Source organism: Octopus sinensis, linkage group LG5 (genome assembly GCF_006345805.1).
Source record: "Octopus sinensis linkage group LG5, ASM634580v1, whole genome shotgun sequence".
NCBI lineage: Eukaryota > Metazoa > Mollusca > Cephalopoda > Octopoda > Octopodidae > Octopus > Octopus sinensis.
The window spans coordinates 94,728,859-94,756,358 of record NC_043001.1 but is presented as its reverse complement, the minus strand read 5'-3'; positions in this window follow the sequence as shown (position 1 = coordinate 94,756,358).

The window sequence follows — 27,500 nt, the reverse complement described above, 5'->3', positions numbered from 1 at the left end:
GTTGTCTAGAGGCCTTGTATGGAATTATGCTGTTTCTTTTCTACTCTGGGCACAAAGCACAACATTTGGGGAGAAGGGACCAGTCAATTACATAGACTCCAGTACCCAACTTGTATTTAATTTATCGACTCCGAAGAATAAAAGGCAAAGTCGAGCTCAACGGCATTTGAACTCAGAACGTAAAGACAGACGAAATACCTATTTCTTTACTACCCACAAGGGGCTAAACACAGAGAGGACAAACAAGGACAGACAAACGGATTGAGTCGAGTATATCGACCCCAGCGCGTAGCTGGTACTTATTTAATCGACCCCGAAAGGATGAAAGGCAAAGTCGACCTCGGCGGAATTTGAACTCAGAACGTAGCGGCAGACGAAATACTGCTAAGCATTTCGCCCGGCGTGCTAATGTTTCTGCCAGATCGCTGCATTTGAAGTTATACTGCTTACAGAAATACGGTGGCATGTGGTGAAAATGAGACTGGAAAGAATTATACACTAATGTTTAATATTGATAGACATTTTAGCATAAAAAAAACTACCACACTCATAGCCTTTCGCACATATCTATAATCACTCCTGATATACATGCCTTGTTTTTATATTTCGATGGCAAAAGCACACCCTTCCATCAGCACCTCCCTTTATCACACTGTACGATAAACCACACACACACACACACACACAGTCATTAGAACCTAGCACACACTAACCTACATATTATACCTCCTAGCTGTACACTTCTACATATATACACACACCAAAAACTACAAGATTCAAAAATTCAAGAATATATTCATTCTAGACACCGATACGTACCTATTCACTTATGTAGACTAGAGGAGCTCTTCCATCAACAATTCAACCTCCCTTGGAAAACATGTCCACATGGTATATAAAGAACTCTTTTACTTGTTTCAGTCATTTGATTGTGGCCATGATGGAGCACCACCTTTAGTCGAGCAAATCGACCCCAGGACTTATTCTTTGTAAGCCTAGTACTTACTTATTCTATCGGTCTCTTTTGCCGAACCGTTGAGTTACGGGGACGTAAACACACCAGCATCGGTTGTCAAGCGATGTTGGCGGGTACAAACACAGACACACAAACACATACACACATGTATATATATACATATATACGACGGGCTTATTTCAGTTTCCGTCTACGAAACCTACTCACAAGGATTTGGTCGACCCGAGGCTATAGTAGAAGACACTTGCCCAAGGTGCCACGGAGTGGGACTGAACCCTGAACCATGTTGTCGGTAAGCAAGCTTCTTACCACACAGCCACTCTTACGCCTATAACTGTACGTTTTCTATCATTCGCCGCCACTGCATATTTCTCTTCATTATTTCTTCTATGAAGTTCTCCTTATGATGACGGGCTAAATATATATCATATATATATATATATGTGGAGGCGCAATGGCCTAGTGGTTAGGGCAGCGGACTCGCGATCGTAAGATCGCGGTTTCGATTTCCAGACCGGGTGTTGTGAGTGTTTATTGAGCGAAAACACCTAAGAGCTCCACGAGTAGTGATCCCTGCTGTACTCTTTCACCACTCTTTCTCCCACTCTTTCTTCTGTTGGCCTGCTCGCCTAGCCAGCGGGGTGGCGTCATTCGAAGGCTAAAACAATGCGAACGCATTGTGACCAGCGATGTGTAACTACATCTGATGGACTGGTTGGTCATGTGATGGTGATGGTGATATATATATATATATTCATGCGTGTGTATGTGTGTGTGTGTTTTTTATGTATCCTGTTATTTGCGAGCGAAAGTTATCTCTTCATATGTATGCTGTATGTTAATGCGTGTTGCTAGTGTGGTTATATATATAAATCTACATAGATAGATAGATAGATAGATATGTATGTATATGCACACGTACACACACATGCGCACATTCATACATACCCATACATATATATTATGTATTTGCTTTTTTTAACGAAAATCCCGAGTGTTCCGCAAATATATACATACGCTATATTACGTGTGCGACAAAAACGACGTTATATAACAGAAAATTACGAATTCATATTTTCATCTCCGTCTGGTGAATGTGACATTTATCTAATACAATTTTTCTTTTCTCCGCTGGCAATATTTCTTTTTATTTTACCTTGAATATTCACATTACTATTATTCAACAATGTGGTAATAAATAGGTAAGGACTTATAAATATTTAAAGTAATTATTTTCTATATAAAACTTCTTTGGTAGATACGGATGTGCGATTCAAATGTATTGAATGATGTATGTAAATATGTTTCTGTAAATATAAAATGATATATTAATAAGTATTTGAACAAAATATATGATTTCCAATATATGTGTTGTATTTATATTGTATCCATTTATATAACGTTATAAATATGTGAATTACTGCCGCAATATTACTTTAAATATGCATATTTACTGAGGTTTATACCCTCCTAAGATACATGTTTGTGCGTTTGTGTGCTTATATATACTTACATACATATAGTTATATATATATATATATATATATATATAGATAGATAGATAGATAGATACATACATATATATATATATAAATATATATGTATATATATGTATATATATGTATATAATATATATATATATGTATATATATATATATATATATATATATATATATATATATATATATATATATAATATATATATATATATATATATATTCGAAAAGGACGTAAGACTAAGCTCGTCGGTTTTGAACACCATAAACTTCTATCTACAGCAACGGAAATTACACAGGGCATCGAAATTCTCCAATATGACCTCATAAAACTCTGTATTTTATATGGTCTTGGTCTAATGTATATATGTTGATGTAGCGGCTGATGTGCAAACTTTCTCCATTATATGTTAAGTATACCCACTAGGGGAACGATACTCTCACAGAATATCTCCGAATTTGGGAGCAATAGTGTTGGTAGAGATTTGTGAAGATGAAGCGGGATTTGTGAAGATGAAGCGGAATTTGTTTGTGATTAATTACAATACTGTGCGGAGGAATTTTGTTGATATGACATATTCTGGATCCTTTTTTTCTGATAAAATTGATGAAAAATCACAACGTCCCAAAGGGTGAGGTTGGCCCTTAATGTAGTTTTCTTGTGTAGCGTAAGTGGTGCGTGAGAATTATGCCTGGGTATTGATGGATAGAAAGGGCAATGAAGAGTGTCACAATAAGAGTAATAAAATGTGTTCTTGATAAAGATCTAAGATCATAGATATGTACAGGAAAGAAAGTCGAAAGAAACACGGTGCTACTTTATGTTATTTAGGAATGTAAATGGATTATGTGGCGAATAAACCGGACCAAAATAAGACGACCTGAGTTCAGCGATATATGCATGTGAGTATCTTTGTGTGTGTATGTGTGTGTGTGTATGTGTGTGTAGGTGCGTGTGTATAATATAATATATTATTGTATGCTATTATATTATGTTATATTATATTAGAGGAAAAATCAAAACCAAGGCAGAACGGGTATCTCAAGTCAATTAGAATTATTTAATTATGGTACCGTTTATTTGAATCTTTACAGCCCTTTCTGGGATAACCCAAGTTGTAAGATATTCCATCATCAGAGGCAAGATATGTTTTAGACAGGGAAAATATTTAGAGCTTAAAGGGAATAAAATCCACAATATATAAGGTATAAGATAGAAGAATAAAGTGTAAATGTAGTTAGAATAGAAGCAGGAGAATAATGTCCAAAACTCATTTTTTCCTTGTAGGTACAAGTCTTCACTTAAGATCCCAGGTAATTCCAGGCAATAATTCCGTGAGGAAAATTACTCCTATAGCACTGTTCTGACCTCGTCTACAGAATTCATATATTTTTCCATGGTATAATGGATAATGACATGGGTCAATGTGTCACGATTATATTGGATGTGGAATCGTTTCACATTCAAACAGCTCCAGCCTTTGGAACATCAACCGCGCTGTATGTGACCGAGCATTATCCCGATGAAAGACCACCTTTCGTCTTGAAATCTAAGATGGTCTTTTATCTTGTACAGCTGACATAATCCGCTCATGCAGCTCGCAGTAGATTTCCCTTGTTATCGATTAGTTTGGGTGTAAAAGTTCAAATTGGTCTAAACCTTTCATATCCCACCAAACAGACAACACCTTACGTGGCTGAAGACCTTCTTTAGCCTGGGGTGCTGGTGTTTCTTCTTTACCTACCCATTGTGTTCGTCGCTGACATTTATATTGAGAACACATTTCTTGTCACCAGACACTATTCGGTATGCAGGTCGATGAATGACTGAATGACCAAATCCAAGCTTCTGTGATAGTTCCTGAACAGTTACGATGAGATTTCTTTTTACCAGAGTTTGCAGGACGTCATCGTCGAGTTCGAGAGATCTTTCAGGACGAGCAGCATCTTTAAGGATGCATTTCCGGCTTGGAATTTCTGGCGCCACGGTTAACACTGGCTTGAGTTTATTGTCCGATCTCCATATACTGCATATTCCTCTCATTTTCAATTGCGTAGATAACTTTATTGACGTTCTAAAGCAAAATATGCTATGTGTGCTTCTGGATCACTTCCATTATGGTTTGGAAAATTAACTGCTAAAATCGAAGTCCACTCTTCAAACTTTGCACTAAAATGATCAGGAGTTAAAATAATACCGGCTTTTGTAGCTAGTTGATGCAGGTAGTTTATCCCGTCCCCTCAAACTTTTTTAAGTCATGTAACTGAAAATACCGCATTATATATGGGATGACTCAACAAGTATATGTGCGTGTGTGTGTTTGTGTGCGTGTGTGTATGTGTGTGTGAGTGTATAATCGAATATAAACGAAGACATACATAAATGTAAATGCATTCTTACATTATATTGAATCTTCTTGTAGCACCATTGAATGTAAATAATACATGTCATGTAATATGTCATAGAGCAATTTGCACGTGGACCATTTATTACCCAGTGTTGCATTGCCCAATAATATTTATGAGAAATATATTCTCTAGGATTTAGAATGGAACTTACACTTCGACAGCTTTAGGGATAAGTGTTAAGAGAACGTGCCCCAAGAGTTCGTACATAAATATTAACGTTTATCTTATTTCAATTTGCTATTCGACGTGCATTCATATCCTTGTCTAGGATTATGAGCTCACAAACGTCCTTGAATTCACACGTATAATCATGTCTCTACATGAACTCAAACGTAGGGAGATTCCTGCAAACAAACACACCCACATAAACAAGCATAGGCACACACGAAGAGATATATATGTAAATATATACATATATATATATATATATATATATATATATACGCGTATATCTATATATATATATATGTATATGTGTGCTTATATATGTACCTATATATACATATGTGTCTATACATACACACACACACATATCTATATATATATATATATATATATATACATATATATATATATATATATATATATATATATATATATATATATATATATATATATATATATATATATATACATACGAATGCATATATACGGATGTATATACACGCACACACATATTCACGTACGCGAGTGTGAGATTTATTTGCGCATACGTAAATATTCGCTTGTTTTATTTCGCTTATATGTCGCAATATATAAATTGTAAAGACCAGCCTTAAATAAGGATGTATTTGTGTTTCTCTGTGAATATGTGTTCAGATGTTTGAAAGCATGTATATGATTATAGTTAATGCTACATAGATCGTACATAGGTATATTTGTATATTTCCCTGCATGTTTAATAGAAATGCCTTTATTATTTGCATTCTGTGAATACAAGTATACAAAATCGTCGATCTTTATTTACTAGAAGAGAAAATGTATCTGCTATTAAATGTGGCTTTGTGTGACTGAAAAAATATTTAGAGAAAAAGCATCCTTGCTGTCCATACAAGAATAATATTTTTTCAATAAATGCAACTTATATCATCATGTCCCAACTAAACAATAATTTGCAATCCGTATGTAACCTTCCCATGAAAACGCGAAAGGCGTGCGTCTTCGTGTAGAAAGGAATATTTCGTGTGTGCGCTATTATTCACCGAGTGTGTTACATAAATTAATGTTCTTCCGTTTATGTATAATAGATTTTCCGGAAGTTATTGTGTTATCGCTTATGACAAGAATATTGTAAACAGTGCACGAGTGACATCTATGTTATAGACACTGAACTCCAAATATAATTTGCTTTACATTGTGTCAGGAACCAACGGACACATAATTACATCCTGTTATCTTTGCCTTAGGTAAATATCAGCCATGTCTTACAGTGGCAGCAGTTTATATTTTATTAGATGCATTTATTATTGATTGTCAAAATCACAAACTTCTGCTCTGCATTGCTTCTGCTACATATTTGTTGTGGAATTTATAGATATTTCTAGCGAACAGATGTCGCAGGTAATCATCACTAATAAGGACAAATGATATATCGCAATTATGTTCTAAATCTAAAATACTGCATAGGGTGCTTATTATTTTTTTTCTTATAAAATAATTAATATAATCTCAGTGATTTTGCTGTAGAATTATTGATACTATTTATACACCGACTAAACTGGATGTGTGAAAACAATCATACCTAATAAACTAAAGATTTATGAGTGAGATACAAAAGTCGACTTTGTTTTGTAGTTACGTGTATTGGTGAATTTCTTTGGAACAAACAGAGGAGAATCAGAAAATACTTGGTATGTTCTTGAAAATGAGCAAAATTTGAAAATGCTTGCCATTACATAACATGGTAATATATTTTCAGCATTTATAAATCATTTATTGAGTTCAGTTCTTGCAATGCTATAAATAACTGCAGATAAAATCATAATAAAAATAAGGTATTATAGCTGCTGCAAATATATTCGAAATAAATAACCGGTGAACATTTATATGAAACTCAGATTATAAATATATTTAGAATTTTTCATTAGTGGGAACTAAAGTAAATGCCCATAATATTTCTGTTTATTCTTATAAGTCTAATACATAAAATTTATTCAGATGTTTTACTTATAAAATATTTGCGTTGATATTTATTCAGATGTTTTACTTATAAAATATTTGCATTGACATTCAGAGTGTTTTGTTCTTAAAAAAAGTAATATTTCGTGTGGTTAAGAACCTCGATTTGTGAATAGATGTCTCCTAATAAGACCCGGGCTGACCAATAATTTGTGAGTGAATTTGGAGGAAAGAACTTGTGTTTAATCATCATATACACGCACACACGTACACACGTATATGTGTATGAGGTCCTATCAGTTGTGTGTGCGTGCATGTATTTATGTGTGTATGTGTGTTTGCGTGCGTGTGTTTATGTGTGTTTGGTTCTTGTAGTTCCCTTGCTCATTCACCTAACGCCCATATAAGTTAGCAGTTCTAAAAATGAGACCAGTAGACTTCAAAATATATAAAAGGTCCGACTTATTTACTAGGTATTTAGGTACCAGGTTCAATTTATTCAACTAAACTAAGGCAGTGTCCCAGGATTCCCGCAGTCAAACGGTAGAAGCAAATAAAACATAATAAAGGATAGAATAGTAGCGTCGTGAGCAATAGTGGGTAAAAGAATAAAGGATAGCAAATGGAAATGGAAGTATCAGGGAAACAATTTCAGATCATAATTATGCTTGTTAGATAAGAATGTTTGGGAATGTATAATGCAGTTTTTCAAGTATACTAAGGAAGGTGACTTAGGAAATATTTGTGAAACATTTCGTTTATTTTATATTAGATATTTCACGTGGTTAAAGTGATATATTCATACACGATTGTATTATTCCAGTGGAACTTTTTCAAATTTTAGATGTGTAAGCAATTTTGGAAATGTGAGCTTTGTGAAATGAGAACAAATTTTCAATGTTTATGATTAGAATACGGGACAAATATATAAGATATCATTTTGTAGCAATGTCGATGCAATATGAGCGTAGAGACTTAAAAATGGAAGCGTATCGGGATTTCATGCAGAGTGTTGCAAGTTTTTTTTATGCTTTAGGAAATAAAAGAAAACCCAATATTCCACCATATTGAAATCTTGATGACAAAATGAATTATCTCCCTAGAATCAATTCATACACACACACACACACACACACACACCTATGTGTATGCATGTATGTATATATATATATATATATATAATATATATATATATATATATATATATATATGTATGTATAAGATATAAGAAAACGGAGAGTATAAACAACGACATACATCAGCCAGTACACATTCTAGTATGTCCATTTATTCAAAAATATTAATCATTTTCTCTTTTTTGTAATATTAGTACACGTGTGAGTAACACATAGTTATTACATGTATATGTATTCTAATAATTTATGATACTTTTCAATAAATAGACATGCTATAAGGTCTACCGGCTGATGTATGTCGTGTTTGTATCCTCTCCATTTTCTTATTTGCCGTATAAATTAAGGGTAAACCACATTTTACCCCGCCCATATATAACGCTCAATTGAGATGGCCACGCAACAACCAACACTTGAGTATGATGTAGTAGATGACGGTGCTAAACGTGCAGGTGGAGGAGTCAGTGATATGATAGGTTCGATGATGACTGCCTGTGAGGAGGGTCGTGTTGGAGAGGTATGGGCAAGTTCGGCAGCTTGGGCAGGAGCAAGGGAACGAGCTGGATTGGGAGGTTGGGTTAGGAAAGAATCTGTGGGCCAAGAGGTCTCGTAGTTTGTGGTCTCGTGTAAAGGAGGAGAGGGGCCGGTTAGGGAAGATGTGCAAAATGGAGTAGTCGGACTGGCGTCGCCGGAAGTCCCGGAGGATGTTGCGATGGAGAGGTAGTGTGATGGCGGGGTAGGTGAGGAGAAACGGGAGACTGGTGACGGCGGGTGGTTGCGGGGGAAGAGAGCAGACGCATGGTTCATGGAACTGGCTCTGCCAAGGGCGGTGTGGAGTGTGGTGAGGGGAACTCCACATAGGATCAAGTGGCGAGCCATGAGTTGAGACTGAGTCTCAACATCATGGTTCTCACTGCAGAGATTGTGTAGACGGAGGAATTGGGAATAGGGGATGGATAGCTTGCTGTGTGCGTGTCCTTATGTACAAACATACACGCTCGTATATATTCAAGTATACGTTATTTACTGGAGCATAATGCAATCGTGTGTTAATCTTAGCTACCGTAACGAAAATACACGTAAATTTTCTGCTGTTGCATATGTAATTCCCATTAGTACATTGTTCCATCTCTAAATTTGAATAACTGGGTTGAAGTCTTAGGAAAACTGAAGACTGTTAAGAGAAACCATTTCCAAAATATACAATATTCACACAAGAATATCGTAAGCTGGTTACACAGAATTATGTTTGAGAAATAGATAAATATTCAGTGTTTGTATTTCTTCATTCATTATCCTAACTTAATATACATATTAGACAAGTAATTGAGAAGAGGTTACTGTATGAGTGTTCTTGTAATTCAGTAACACAATATATTCACGTTCTATTAATGTCAGATGCACTATAATATTTCGCTGACAGTATTTATGTTTAGAGGATAGTCACTTGCGCATCAAGTTTTAATCATTTAGATATACAGAGTAAGAATTCTTCTGGCAATGTACGGAATCAAGAAAATCAAGTTTAAAAGGAAATACGAAACCTTGCACTAACGGATCTCATTGGAAATGTGCACAGTCTTATAGTAAAGAATAATTAATGACCAGTCATTCTCTAGACAATTCTTTTGGCAGTGCTTCCATATAAATAGCTTAAACGTTTCGCTTCAAATCAGTCCCAAAATATATTATTGCATTCATAAGGTAGCAACATTTAAAAACTATCATTAAATGCGTTCGTCTCTTATCTAGTTAGTAACTTCGTAGGTATGTATGGTCCCTACTGATTTTTATTATTTAAATTCTTCTTTTGAGAAGGGATCGTATTTCCAACAAAGATTTAAATCTACTTCATTTGAAAACAGGTTACTAAAACAAAGCCACATTTTAAACTTGGGAAGAGTTTTGCATATTTTTACTGCAGCTTTTCTTCGTTATACGCTAAGTAACTGCTGGATTTCTTTTTTTTTTTTTTTGAATATCCATAATTATCCAAACTGACAATTAAGTATTCACTCACAAAACCAAGTGCACAAATTATAATTGTCATATATATTAACTTGAAAAGCTGATACAGAAGCTGGAATTTCCGAAGCTGTTGTCTATAATTATATTTTTGCCTTAGATTTTCAATGATATATTCACATGAGCAGGAGAGATTACCTCCATTATGGCACAGGCATTTTCTTGTCTACCCGAAACAAAAATATCTGACCTGTTATGCTTACAGCCGACAGATATTTTGATGGAAATATTCCACCAGTATTCATTGTATTGATATTTCTGAAGGTATTCAGCAGCAGAAGAATTCCCTGTATATATTCCATGATAGTCTCTTATAGGAATGGTATTGTATATGGTTTTTGCTACAGAGTCGATTCGTATAGGGATGTTAAAACTTCATGGCATTTTGGGGTATGTGCTAATCACATGCCTGATACCTTTCACAGAAATAGAACATAATATATTGGGTTGACCGGAAAGTTCGTGCCGATTTACAGTAGCATATATATTGACTTAAGTTAGAACATGGCTGAGTCCATAAAATAGGATTTGACTACACCTCCATTTAGAGCACAGTTTAAGCTATCTTTTCGTGGAAGAAGGTTTATGTTCCTATAACCTGTGCTAATTCCGTAACCCTTTAAAATGGAAGATAAGAAAGTTCATTTTCGGTACTTGATGCTTTGGGAAACAGACAAAAATTGCTGCAGCTCGGCTGGGATGTGTTACCCCCACCCTCCATATTCACCAGATATTGCTCCTTCGAATTTCCATTTATTCAGGTCTCTGCAGAATAGTCTTAATGGTAAAAATTTCAATTCCTTGGATGACGTAAAAAAGATACCTTGACGAATGATTTGCCATGAATCCACCTCAATTCTGAGAAGAGGGTATTTTCAAGCTAAAGGAAAGATGGAGACGCATTGTGCAACAAAATGGTTCATATTTGTTTGATTAAAAATGTAATGGCAAGTGTTTATTGACTTTTTTCTTTCCTTTAAAAATCGGCACGAAATTTCCGGACAGCCCAATACATTTTCACTTGCATGATGGAACTTCAACTGATTCACTATCTTTTTTTATCTATTAGATATTCCGTACCAATTTCTTGCTAGATTTCAAATTCATTTGCTTTTGAAGTGAGATGTAGCAGTCACGAGTTTCGCTTTGTGTTAGTTTTACTGTCGTTTTCAAGTTGTCTGCAAACGTACCTATGCATGGTCCTTTTCTTTGATACGCTTAATATTTCCCCTCCAGTTCTTCTAAGAGGTATTATAGTCCGGTAGATTTGAGGTTTTATTCGAGGTCATCAGGAAAAGAATGATTCTAGAGGAAGTAGCTGTCGTGGCGTAGGCTTTTGTTTCCTTCATTCTTCAGGATTAAATGAATGTATTTGATTTTGCGATTGATTAGCAACTGCTGTATCAGAGAGACTACACGACATTCTCGGACTGAACCCAGAACATTGTGGTTGGTAAGAAAGCTACTTACCACACAGCCACTCCTACGCCTATATATGTTCGATTAAACTAGAACGTAGTATGCCATTCATCGTATACACATTCTCACACACAAATACACAAGCGCACTCTCACACATTCACACACTCACATGTTCATATATATAGAGAGAGCGACTCTGTTGTATGGATGCGACTATCTTGATATATGTATGTGTATGATGTATTCTATGTACATACATTTTTGAGACTGTACTACTGAGTAACCATAATACTTAACCAGTAATTTTTGTGCGCCGTACCTGTTTTCGAGTACATAAGTAATGTCTGTTATTCAGCATCCATATTTCTTCCTATTTACTGGTATCTGATCATTTCTATTTAATACTAATGAGGCTGTTATATAATTTTGAAATCAGCTAACTCAGCAAATTGCATAACTAGGCAGTGCCTCGAGTATGGCTGAACATTGAACCTAATGAAATGTTGCTTGCATATGATTTTCTTTCCATGAATATGATTTAAATGATGTTAGGAAAAGGTAAAATTACACAAACATGTACACACACACACATATATATATATATATATATATATATATATATATACATATATATATATATATATATATAATATATATATATATATATATATATATATATATATATATATATATATATATATATATATATATATATATATATATATATAATATATATATATACATGTATATATGTGTATGTGTCTTTCTGGTGTCTGCATGTGTGAATATATATATATGCAAAGCATATAACAATGTTCACAAATTTTCAAGGCATATATGTATTTATATACACACGCAGGCTGTCAAAGGCTTCCGTTTTAGCATCTATGTATCTATGTATGCATTTACGCACAAGCATACAAACACACACACACACATACACACACACACACATATATATATATTTATTTATATACACATATATATGCATATATATATATATATATATATATATATATATATATATATATATATATATGTATATCTATATGTACATGTATATGTAAGTATGCATGTTTGTATATATATATATATATACACAAAACGCGCGCAGGCACATGCGCACACACACGCATATATACGCACATACACATATATTTGCCCTTCCCATCTTCTGCTTCTTTTCTATCTAACGAGGAGAATCTTAAAAATATAAATATCGTAGTTTTCAAGCATCTGTAATGAAGGTTCGTCACTGTTTTGCTAATTATTATAATCACCTGATCCAAATTTATGCATATACGTAGCCTATAACAAACTCATGTACAGACCAATTTAATCCCAGAAACTTGTATTAACGTTGAGAAATTATCTACCAAATCCTTACCGTAATGTAAACACCCATCTTGGTATTTACATCCATTGATGATACAAATACTTTTCCTCGACGTTTATATTTCTATAACAACAAAAATTCGTAAATGTTTTTCCTATAAGTTAAAACATATGCATTTTCTGAGCCACCGGCTGCAAGCATAGAATTCGAAGAAACAAAACACGTTTTAAACAAATTTTAGCAGTAATTTTAGTGGACTTATAGCTATGATGTCACGTAATATTTACAATAACCTCTGCCTACTTATTTTAGTTTTAGGTAGAGTTGACCTTCTTTGCTGTTGATGTAGACAATGTAACCTGGTTTGTATCTTACGGCTATTCACATCAAAGCCTCGCAAGTCCAATGAAGTAGCCCGAATCATTGTATGAGCACTGGTTCTGCTAACACATTGTATACCAATCCTTTAATTAAAGGAGTGTGTTTCAGGATCCATATTTTCTTTAACCGACTCTAATATATTTTATTGACACGTGTCTTGTTCCAGGTACCATCGAAAGTTTTGGCTCCATCTTCGCCTAGTTACCTGTAACATTTCCTGTTAGATATAGGGAAAGCAGTTAAGTCATCGATTGAAATGCTGCTCGTCAGGTTTACAGTGTCTCCTTCTTTAACAACTATTTAGCAACATTTGTTCTGAACAAAAACCAAAGCTATATTATTTGAGAATGTTGTAACCAGATCAAGGCTCTTTGTCATCTCATGCATATTTTTGGCCTTTAGTTTCAAATCATCCAGAAAGAAATAGTCTATAGTTTTTGCATTTCTTTTCCTTTGTGCACAAGTGAGATACCGTTAAGACTTCCTTAACATGAATGAAAATGGGGTTAGAGCGAGTATAAACAGCATGACAGGGAGCATGCCCATTTGGAATGTATCTCTGAGATACAGTATTCTCTCAGTGATAATAAAATCATCCCTTCAAGATGATGTCCCACGGATATGGTCTCTGGAATTTAACAAGTCGAGAGGTTTTAGTATGAGTAGGGCACAGAGTCAAAGGATTTCTTGTCCAGCTACAGGGAAATTAGGCTCCTCATATATTCTCACACTTCTCAGATTACAGTTTTGTTTATCAACCATTACTCGGCACATCCTCAGACGCCCTTCTTGCCAGTTGCTTGTGTTGCAGTGATGGTGTTATTACTTTCACAATCAACTTTGAGGAAGCCGTTTAAACATGCAGTACATATCGTATACACTGAGTTCTGGCAAGCAATTGACCGGTTGTGTCTTGCCATGCTGTCGGATCTGCTTTTGGGGATCAGTATTGTCTCTGCCAGAGACAATAACCTGAGTGGTGAGCTACTATTCAAATTGAGAGCTGGCTGGTACAGGTATATAAGAGATGACCGGCTCATGGTTAGCTTCTTGTACCAGAATTCAACAATCAAGTGTGATCGATGTGCTTTTCCAAACTGAAGTTACTGGTTTACAGTCGCAAGGGCATCACCATCAACGCTACTTGTTTATGTGTATGTAAGTGTATATCAATGCATATGTGTAACATTTTCTCTCTAGGGTATAGTGCTTCATTTCTTTGAACCTCTCTTTCTTCATCAAGTGAATCTTCTTTCTGTAATTGGCTTTGGATTGCCTCGAATTCTGTTATGAAATTGACGCTCTCTGGCGAACATATTTCGATGCAGTAATCTACGTGACTGGGAACAAATGTTCTTTAGCAGATGCATGGTGTACTTTTTCATGTCGTAACATTGATTGGAACTTATCTTTGAGGCTGGGAGTCTGCTTTAGTGAAATCACTTATGAACATTTCGCCGTAGAAACTATTTTTTAATAATGATGTTCAGTCTGAAATCCCTTAGAACATACACTAGAAATGAAATGGAATAGTATGAAGTTACAGTTAATGATATTACGTACTCACTTCCTAAAGACTTTTAATAAATTTGTGTCAAAATAAATGTACCAGGGCAATACCATTCATGCAATAATATTGGGTTAGAATGATTGGCCATTGCAAGATACTTCATACTTATATAAAGTTTCTAATTTGGTAAATTTTAAAGGACAAAACATAAAATATATACCTAGGTTCTTGACTAGTGATTCGCTTAGTAATTATTTATATTCAATTAGATATCTACGTTTCATATTCAGTTTGATAGCAAATATCTTATCACAAAAATTTAATTTTATAGAACGATTGTTCTTCACGAAATGTAGCTAATTATTTTCTTGAAAGCATATCAAATTAATTAAACGCGACGTGATTTCATTAACGTATATGATGATTGTAAAGTGAAAGTATAGTCCCCGCGGTGCTGTACCGAATACAGAAAAATCACACATACAGACACGTGAATAGATAAATACACAGAAGCGTATGCAGTTTCGCTAACAAAAATTAACACAGACACACTTGCGTATTTGTGTGTGCATACTTATAACTGTATTGTTTTGTAAATATGTAAGCATGCACTTACGTGTATAGGTATGTGTGTATGTATGTGCAAGTATATGTATGTATGCTACCGTTAAAAGGCAAATATGTCAACACGATTCAATAACAAGATTAGATAAAGGTTTCTTTCAGAGGCATACACTTTAGGTGTGATTTGTTTGCTTGTAACAAAGTCATTTATAACGATGTTTACATTTAAGCGATATTTACAATCATAATTTGTTAATTAACATGTAATAATGCTAGACAGAATATGCAAAAATAGCTTAAATATTCACGAACATTGTCTTGTGTGTATACGGACCGAATTTAATGAGTTGAAGATGATTTTCATTTCTTTTTCATTTTTTCTTCACTATTCTGATTTTATCATAATTTAGTTTGAATTTAATACTCGACTATGTAGCAGTGGTGTAAGATGCTAGTGGTAATACATTTTCTTTTAATTCTTCGTTACCTAACAGTAGTCAACTGACTCGGCATAGAATGGAGGTGAAGCAGCAGTCATTTTACTTGCTTTAGCCATATCGGTATATCATTTATAGTATAGCCAAATCAGATATTCTTGCAGAGTAATTATGCATATTATAATTAAGCACAGATGTGGTGGTTAATATTAATTATACTGGAAAATTTACCCCCAAATGTGATTCAATTATAATTTTAGTTGTTAGATTTCATTCTATATATATTTACACTTAATGCAGAGATAAATGTTTCACAGCTCTCTATTCACAAACAACCAAATATACACTCTGCCATATATACTCTACTTTTGTGAAGTTATTTTCATCTTTATTGTGTTTCGTATTACATTACGAATTTCATTATTAAATATATATGATCCGATTTTTTTAACAATGTAAGCTTTAACCCCTTACCCGGCAGAAACGAACATATGCGTTTTGACCGAAATCGTTTTTTTCTATCTCTGGCGAGTTAACTCGTCAAAAGATAGACTCGCCAAAATCGACAGCAAATGAGTTCCTTCGTCTAAAAACGGGTTAACTCGTTTCTGCCCAAAGCGGTAATTTAAAATCAATATTATTGAATTAAAATTCATAATAAATAAGGTTTGAAATATACCTCGAAATCACCATTCAAAACATAGTAAAATAAAACAATTAAAAAATATGTCTGAAAAAATACATTTATTTTCAAAATAATTGTTGGGTAAGGGGTTAAAATACCTAATATCACATCGATGTTAAAAACCGGGTGATGAAGATGTCGCAAGGTAGTTGAGCGATTAATTGTTGTGTATTCTAAATCCTAAATTTATCCTAAAACAACCGATATGTTTTCTATATTAGTTTACAGCAAAAATAAAACACAACTCAAGGCATGTATAGACGTGATTAATAAGAAATATTTCACACGTCAAAAGCTCCACAGATGGAATGTGAGAAAATACTAAAATAATATTTTAACATATATCTTACGTAAATATGCGTTTCATTTTTCCATGCAACTTTATTCATCTATAACCTTATATCCACAGACAAGAAGGGATTGAATACATTACTTCGTATTGTGATAGATTTTCAATAGGTAATGACTACATTAAAATTATCTCTGTAGATTTAATAGCTTGAAAGCAAATATTTATATTACGGTGTAACAGAATGTTTTATAATGTATATAAAAATGTGGTATTTTTGGAGGGACAAATTCTTAAGCATTGATGAGGGGATTCTTGACATCATGAAAAAAACGTATTAAATATAACAGGCATCGTCATATCTCTGATGAATACGAAAAAAGAAATATACTTTTCGTTTGTAATATAGACGTAAATCAGTTAGGTTAAGATATCTTGGTAGATGGGTGAAGGCGGTGAGATGGTGGGAGATTTAGTACACCGAAAAGAATGCTTAGCGGCATTTCAAATGCCTTTATGTGCTTAGTTCAAATCCCGCCGAGCTGGAATTCGATTCTCATCGTTTACTAAAAAACGTATACTTAGGACAGACACCAGAATCCTAATTATTCATCGACCGAAAAATGCTAATACTTAGTGTCGTGCTTTTAACGATAAGAGTAGGAATTTCGTATATCGGTGGCATCCGCGAGATTTTCGAACAATTCGGGCTCGATTGGATTATCTATATCCCGACTTTTGTTAACAGTACGTTTGTATACAGTTTCTGCGACTCTTTCCTTCTTTATCTATCTTCTTAATATTCTTTCTCTATCATCCCTACTCCCTCTCTCCCTATCACACGTTTTCTTACACTTAATTGTAGACTTTCTACCTTCCTTCTTCTGTTCCCTCTCTGCCACTCCTTCCTTCCGTTATATCTGTACCCACACGTGACCAGAGACTGATTTTCTTTCTTCTGCTTTTTTTGCCACTTGACGCCTTGCGTGCTGGTCAAACATTTCTCTTTTCTCAATTCTATTATTTTTTCTTCCCCTCTTTATTCTCCTCTCAATTCTGTTCTTTATATTCATTTGAAGACTTTTCACAGTCGTTGATCCATCTTAAACGTGTTTGTCCCTGAGGCTATATTTATTTATTGTCTTCGTGTATAGTTTCAAATTACTGTTGTTTATTTTCGTACGTCCATGCTGTATAATTTCCTTTGTTCCACCCCTAATCGTCCGCAAATATTGCGGGTGCCATCGATATACAAAGTTCCTAGTCTTATCGTTAAAGGCATGAAACTAGGTATTTGTAAATTTGGGTCGATAATTGATGAATTATTAGGGTTTACGTGTCTGTCCTATGTGTACGTTTGGTAGTATTTAAAGCATTTTCACTTAGATATATATATGCATATATATATATATATATATATATATATATTATATATATATATATATATATATATATATATAATATATATATATATATATATATATACAAACACACACACACACGCATATATATATATATATGCGATCTTGTCACAGTTTGTATTTTTCTACATATCATAATATATATATAGATATATATATATATATAATTCATGATTCCATTGCCTTTATATATCATGAGTAACAAGATTGCAATATCAACTGCCTACTTAGAGATAGTTCATAAGGAATTAAGAATGACTAAGAAATCACAGTTTTTGCAAGTAACAGGCAGGATTTCTGAAAATTGGTTATGATCAATGCTCGAATGGGATTGAGTACATGTTTGCGATGCCTCTGGTGGTATTTCATAATGTATGTGATTAATATTTATATGAATAAAATTATTCATGATTACTGTATGATTATAGTTCTTCAGCTAATGCATGCTATCGCATAATACTACCGCCAGTCATAGAAACAATGTATTCCTTCCTTACGTTTTAATTTTTATCTTAGTAATTAAAACCCAATATTAATTCTCATCAGGGAATGTGGATTCATACAATATTTATGCCTTTGTTAAATAGCTGAATAGATTTGAATGTCGCTTTGACAACATTTCATTGAGATGGTAAAACTAGATATATTTAATGAAGAACACAGATACATATATTAAAACAAAAATATTTTCAGAATTCACAATCAAAAAAAAAATTTTTTTTTAAGGCTAACCAAAAGTTATTTAGAGGAACATTGATAAAGCTGTAAACAGCTATTACTAGTAAACATTATATTATGAATACTGAAAGAGTAACTTCAAATAAAAATATAGATAGATATAGGTGTGCATGCGTGTGTCTCTCTGTATATATATATATATATATATATATATATTATATATATATATATATATATCTGTGTGTGTGTAATATAATATGTGACAATTATACGGTTGCCATGAGAGAACTCCGAGTTCAGATGTCGTGGACGGAAACCTACCCCGACATCCGAAACTCGGAGTTTTATCATGGCAACGTCCCATTGTACTACAAATAAATTCCTCTATTTACATAATATCGAGGTCTCTTTCATTCTTTTGTTGTCTTACCACTACTATTAACACACACACACACACACATATATATATATATGTATATATATATATTTATACACATATGTATGTGTGTGTGTGTATCTTGATTCATACAAGAATATAAAGATACAATCATGTTTATTTTATCGGGTATTCAGCATACAATAATAATTTATAGGTAAATTATACATTAAATCAACAGCAATCTACCTATCTCTGTCTATATATTTATCTATCTATACATACATATATATGTATGTTTGTATATATATATATATATATGTATATATATATGTGTGTGTGTGTATATATATATATCTATATATCTATATATATATATACATATTTTATATATATATATATATATATATATATATATATATATATATAATATATTATATATATATATTATATATATAATATATATATATATATTATATATATATATATATATATATATATATACATATACATATATAATATATAATACAAACTGGGACAAGAACGCATAACATTTAAAAGCCGATACAAAAATCTCGGACGGATACGTATATATGGAATTATATTATGGGAGCATGCTTGAAAATGAAGACCTCGGCACTTCCAAGAATTTTGGAGATGGGACGTTTAATTCGCCCTTGCACCTTTAATATTATTATATATATATATACATATATACTTATATATATATATATATATATATATATATATATATATAGACATATAAATCTGTATTCATATGTGTTTATAAACCTGAGATTGTAAGTGTATATGTATATGTTTGTTTGTGAGTGCCGTGTGTGTATGCGTTTGTGTGTGTACCAAGCTTACATACAAATTATGACAAAATGTAAGATAAATAAATACTTACAAATATATGTTAGAATTTTCGAATCCACTTAGTATTTGTTTTGTATGTAGGGTAACATGTCTATTTATACAGCAATGCATGATATAGCAACAACATTCTATAGGTTATTCAGAAATAACGATATAACAGTATAATTTGGGTAATATATTTGTTTTATTTAGAATGAAATATAATATAATGAGCATATTTTAAATTATAACTTTCAGTTTTATTGTATAACAGCTTGGTAATTTGGAAATCATTTTAATTTCATTAAATTGACTTACATATAGAAACATTCACTGCGTGTATATAGTGCCAAAATACGTTATCAATATATGTCAATTTTGTTGCTGGTTAGCCGGCATATTCATTAGCTCACCAGGGGAAAATGTTTAGCAACATTTCGTCTGTATTTACGTTCTAAATAAAACTTCTACCGAACTTTCATCATTTCCGAAGCATGTGTAAGCATTGATAACTGTGATCGATACAACCGACTGAGTACCCTTCCCCAGATTACTGGCCTTGTGCCAAAGTTAGAAGTTAATTACATAATGCTCTCAGAGGAGAAATAATATTATTATCATTATTATTATTATTATTATTATTATTATTATTATTATTATTATTATTATTATTATTATTATTATTATTATTATTATATGTATAGTTGTTTTCTTTTATTCTTTTCATTCATTTCACGGTTTGACTGCAGATATGCTGGAGCATCGCCTCTAGTCGAATATATCGACCCCAAGATTCATTTTTGTAAGAGTAGTATTATTCTGTCGGTATATTTTTCCGAACCGCTATGTAACGTGGACGTCACACGTCAACAGCGGCTGGCAAGTGATGATGGCGAAAAAAAATAGATGCACAAACATAAACACGCAGACACAGACACAGAGCTATATATATATACATATATATATACGACGGGCTTCTTTCAGTTTCGGTTTATCAAATCCACTCAAAAAGCTTTGGCCGGCCCGAGGCTATAGTAGAAGACAGATACCCAAGATGCCACTCAGAGAAATCGAACCCTGAACCATGTGCCTGGTAAGCAAACTACTTCCCACACAGACACACATATACATGAGGACCACGTGGATTGCGTTTATTAGGCAGGTAATTTTCAGCATGTGTTGCACAGACGTTAGAGAATCTATGGACAATAATAAAATGATTATTTTATCATATAATTAGGTGCAAATCTGGATTCATTCGCATGTTTAGAAGTGATAACTTAACAATATCAAGTACTACTCAGCTTTATTCTCAATGAGTATTTTAATTGTGTAAGCAATAATATAAAGAAAAATGAGATGAATGAAAAAAAGGATTTTCAGTCTCTCCTCAATATATATCATTAGCTTGACAATTATTCCAAATTCGTGCATCATGTCATACAAATCAACAGTCATTTCATCAAGCTCCTATCTGTTTATAGAAAATGCTTCAACTTCACACAGATACGAAAGACATAAAATATAAATTAGAGATAAAACCACTAATATATAAATATATATATATATATATATATATATAAACACAGATTTATGCGAATATATATGCGTATATATGTATATACGCACATCTGCATGCTGGGCCGCAGAACTCTACACAGTTTTTTCATTCTCTCCCTTTTTCTTGGCACTTTTTCTTCCTGCTGAGGAGTGTAGGCTCGAAACGTTAAATACATATTCATTTTTCTCGAGCGTCAGACAATTACGCTTGCTTGTTGGTCATACACCTGTTCAGACACCTGCCTGCGTCTTTTGGTTTTTCTATAGATTTAAACAATATATATATATATATATATATTATATATATATATATATATACATACTTGTGTGTGTCTGTGTATGTATATATATATATTATATATATACACAGGTGTAAGCGTAGCTGTGTTGTAAGAATAAAGTTATATATATATATATATATATATATATATATATATATATATATATATAGATAGATAGATAGATAGATAGATAGATAGATAGATAGATAGATAGATATATGCATGTGTATACAGGTGATTCCCAATGACGTGTATAAATATGCGTGTGTGTATACGCATGAGAGTTATATATCCCGTTTTCTACTTCGTTTAATTTACGCTTTCTATATCCATTTGTAGTAGATGCTTATTACTCCAGACACGATATTACCTGTCAAAGCATGTTTTGTTTCAGAATATAAGTTTACCTTGGACAGTTTCAATTAGACCAATTTAGTGATTTGAGTAGATATGACTTATTTGATTAGTTTGAAGAAACGATCGATGAGCATGTCAATAGCTGCAGCAAGAAGTGAACTATTAATGGCATTAAGTATCTAAACTATATGTATCAACCCTTTTCATACAAAACTGCTTTCGAATGAAATTCCCCACCGAATTCAATAAAGGTGATGAAACAACGTGATATACGAAATAACCCATCAGTTTCGTTGTTTCACTTGATATAAATCGTATGTTCGATTTCCTTCTTTAATCGTATTGTTTATTTAATGTCACAATAAATGATAAATAATGCATCGTGTTTGAATATCATTCCTGCAATCTCTAAGTTTTATATGATAATTAGAAAAGTTATACATATTTCTAAGGAATGCGTTGCTTAAATTCACATTTAGTGTAATACCATCTACGAATGAACATTTTAAACGTACTTTGAACTATATAGCATATGACAATTTCCTGCCCTGAAATACCAAATTAATATACTGTGCATCGGAAAAGATATTTACGAACTCATTTTATATCGAGCAAAAGTTACTAAAATTTTCACTAACTTCCTTATATACTTCCTTATATACAAAGAGATTTCGGAATCTTCAATTTCCTAAAAATATTTAAACATGACTCCCTGATTTGAAAACAATATTCTGTCGTAATTCTAGTGTCATATTTTCTATCATTATGTAATCCTGCATGTTTACTATGTTACAGTGTATTATGATTGTTTCCACTCGTAACTTCTGTTTGTGATTTGCAAAAGTGAGAGAAATAATTTCAAACAATTATTATCCCTGCACTCACGGATAATATATTGTCCGTAAAATGAATTAATTCATAACCATTTGAGAATTAATATAACTATTAATTAGAATTATCATTGACATCAATATTTTTGTTATTGAAGAATCCAGGTCATCTAACGACATTCGAGGTGTAATCGCAACCGGGAAAAATTGTTTATATAATCACATTCGTCATATTTTGTCGGAATTATACCATAGTATGTTCCCTGTTTTAAAGCGCATGCTAATTTATTCATAATATGTGCGTTATGCCATACAAATAGAGAATCCTAAAATATTATATGTTAGATACTGGTAGAGGGTAAGTTATATCTTCTGGAAGTTGGCTGACACTGATATTATGATATCAGTTTATTTTTAACAATCATAAAATTCATATTAACAGATATTTGATAATAGATGACCAAAATATTAACATAGAGAGGGATTTGTATTAATTAGTTTCTTTGCAATATCATTTCCACACCATTTTGAATCGAATGATTTTACTTATGTCCCGAAGGATCTCTTTGGAATTAGAATGACATAACATTCCAATAATTTCAGTTAAGAGACTTACGTAATAATATATGATACGAAGCAACAGTTTCATCCAGCATATCCGTTAAACAATGTAATTAATATGACAAAGTTTGATTGTTGTTGTGCAGCAGCTCGCACTTTTTTAGTAAATGCGATATTTTTGTCGACGTGAATTTGTTATGTCGCACGTTCGGATAACCTCTACACAATTCCACTCTCTCGACACGCTAAGACTTCTCTCTCTATATCTACGTATTGGATTAGTCTACTTCATCGTCTGGGGGCGTCCACACAACAGAATTATATATTTCTTTACTACCCACAAAGGGCTAAGCACAGAAGGGACAAACAAGGGCAGACAAGGGGATTAAGTTGATTACATCGAAAGGACAGAATTATAATTAATCACGCCTTCATGGATGTTCTAATATATAATATTGCAATTATGTAAAAGTGTAATAAATCCAAACCGTTGCTTTTTTTAGTTAACAAAATATAGTTTCACCATTCCGTAGCAAAACCGTTGTACTACATTTCGACAATTTTTGATATCTTGGCATCCGAAGCAGTTGGAGATACGATAGTTTGACCAACAGAACCGACTATTGCATGCAAAAATTAATATTAAATAAAACGTATTTGTCCAAATTTGGACATACTGCAGTTTAACATAATAGCATCTGTATATATTCTAGATATCTTAACCTGCAATACTCGTACATAATCAAATCTAAAGATTACCTATATTTGTCCGACTCATGTCGTTCATTATCATAGTTGATAAGTGAAGTGCAAAATAATAAGAGTTATTACCAACTAAAATTGCAGCTCGTTGAATGCTAAACGACTAGTGGTGCATCTTGACCTTCTACTTCAGATAAATAAAAAAAATTTCTTGGAAAGACTTACTTGATACGAAGAAGTATGAAAACGTATTGCACGAAGAGATAAAGTCAAGTGCCAAATATTAGAATTATGCATAGCTTATAAAATGATATTGACCTTTCGATTTCCAAGCTGGCAATACTAAATATAGTTTCACGAGAAAGAATACATCTGAATAACACAACGAACCAATCACCCCCACAGAAAACTAACAAAATAAATATCACATCGTTAGAGAGTGCTTTAACACACACACATAGGCATGCATAGTCCCACACTCGCACACATAAACATAAACAGACATACGCATATATATATATATATATATATATATATATATATATATATATATACATACATACGCATCACACATGCGCACTCACATTTATATATATATATATATATATATAAATAGAGAGAGAGAGAGAGAGCGAGAGAGAGAGATAGTTATATTTTGCAATTCGATTATTCAATAAGCATAAGTGAAATGAAATACATGTAAATTACACACACCCTCATATGTATATGTCACCACACACGGCATATCAACCACCAAAACCAACCTGTATGTGTTTGTCTGAGTGTGTGCGCGCGTGTGTGTATGTAATATACTATATTATGAAATAATAAGTCATAATATGACATATGATGTTGCTTGGATTTGAGATTTCAGTTAACTATGAAGATTTTATAATCCCCCACGTGGTAGCTTTCAAAATGCTTCTAGTAATTCAGCCACACTATAGTTAAGTTCCCACAGCTTTTTACTCTTTTTCTTGGATCATTTTGTTCAATTAAAAGCTTCACAGTGCATTCACGCTTTCTTTTGTTTTTATTATAATGGTGTTAGTGGAAAGATCACCCGGCAAATGAATAATTCGTACATGAATTTCTGGCAGTCTATGAATTAGTAAATTTTAGCAAGATTGGTTTAAATATTTTGAATTATAAGCTAAGTAGTTGAAGTTGATAAGCACTGGGGCATTTCTTTTGACCCTTGAATCCTTCTGCATTCAACCGTATGATATATGATCTCGACGATGAAAGGTAATTGACTTCTGGACTTGGGGATATGTTGTTCCATATTTCCTGTAGAACTGTTTCCAATATTTCTTCCCCAATTCATATCGCTTTCACTGGACATGCTGTCAGTAGCCCGGCTCCAATTTCTTAGCTTGTTTTTTTACTCCTTGCCAGTTGAATTTATCGCTTGTTTCTCATGCATATCTCCATTAGCCCTTAACCTGATCCTGTGTGCGATTGTGTTTTACAGTGCTTGAGCTTTGCCATTACTGCTGCGATAGACTGACTCGGGATCTCTGGAAAGTAATTTATTGAGGATCTTTTTGTTTATAAGCAATACATCTATACTTCCGTGATTTTAGTTGTAGCGATCAGTTGTTGTTCCACCTGGTGCAGTTTGTAGCTTAATCGTTTAATCGTGCATCACCAAATAGGCTCTTTATCTTTTTGCTGAAGTATTTCTGGTGTCTTGTGAAGTTGTTCTATATGCTATATTTCATAACCACAATGACCTCTAAGACACATCTTCACATGAACGAAATTTTATTATCTACGTGCCCATGCTTATTGATGATTTCTCTTTTCATATGTACATGGCACCAGCTTTTAGTGATAATCTAGTAATGCAATAACTGAGACATACATCAATATGTTAATCGTTTCGTACATTATTTTCATAACTCTGAATTGGGCAGTCGCCAACTACTTGCTTACCACTTTGTTTATTGTCTCCACGTCTAATTTATTGCATTCTATATTTTTACTGATGTTATATGACCAGTCGTTCAGATGGAGGCCGCGGACTTGTTCCGAGATGATCTCACATCACTTGTAAGACGTCCCCAAGCTTTTCAGTTCTATTTCTACAGTATAGTTATATATTTCAGCAATATTAATGGTATGAGTTTTTACTGCTACATTTAGCTGGCCGCTCTGTGTGTGCATAACTGGATTTTGGTTTAGTAGAGTCAGACTACTTTGCATCAGACAATTGTATTAAAAGCATCAATTTACATCTCATGTTAGATCCTGTTCATTTATCTGGTTTGGGAAAAAAACTAATTCTGGGTGTTTGGAGTACCACAAAGTTTTTATCCGTTGCATAAATCCGAGGCTTTTCCCGTTACATTGTAAGTTCGTGTCTGCATTGTAGTTTTCTCTTGTTGTGGTTTTGCATTTAAGTTTTACATGTTCAGTCATTAAGATGTTGTCTAATGAGAGATATTTGTGTTTGCTTTTCAAAATAGACAATGATCATCTTTAAAAATTTTGACAAACATTTTGTCTGAATTGACTTCGACGTTTGAGGAGTCTATCCTTTCAGGTTATTCTTTAATACTTCGAATGTATATAAAAATCCATATTTAGTAATTATTTGGTGTGTAAGCGAAGGTTTTAGAAACGTACTTTGATTTCTTTGTTTACATGTGTAAGTGGTGTATGTAGCGTTATAACACTGTGTTTGTATAAACATGTAAACATATATCTGTTACTAAAGCAATGCGGCGTGCTGGCAGAGACGTTAGCAGTATTCCCTCTGCTGTTTCGTTCTGAGTTCAAATTCCGCCGAGGTTGACTCTACCTTTCATCCTTTCGGGGTCGATAAATTAAGTACCAGTTACGCACTGGGATCGATGTAATCGACTTAATCCGTTTGTCCATCCTTGTTTGTCCCCTTTGTGTTTAGTCCATTGTGGGCAATAAAGAAATAACAAACGTTAGCGAACCGGGCGAAATACTTAGCAGTATTTCGTCTGTCTTTAAGTCTGGAGCTCAAATCCGCCGATGTAAATTTTACCTCTCTGGGTTGCGTAAGTAAATACCTGTTGCCTACTAGAGTTGATACAATCGACTGGCCTCCCTCCCAAAAAT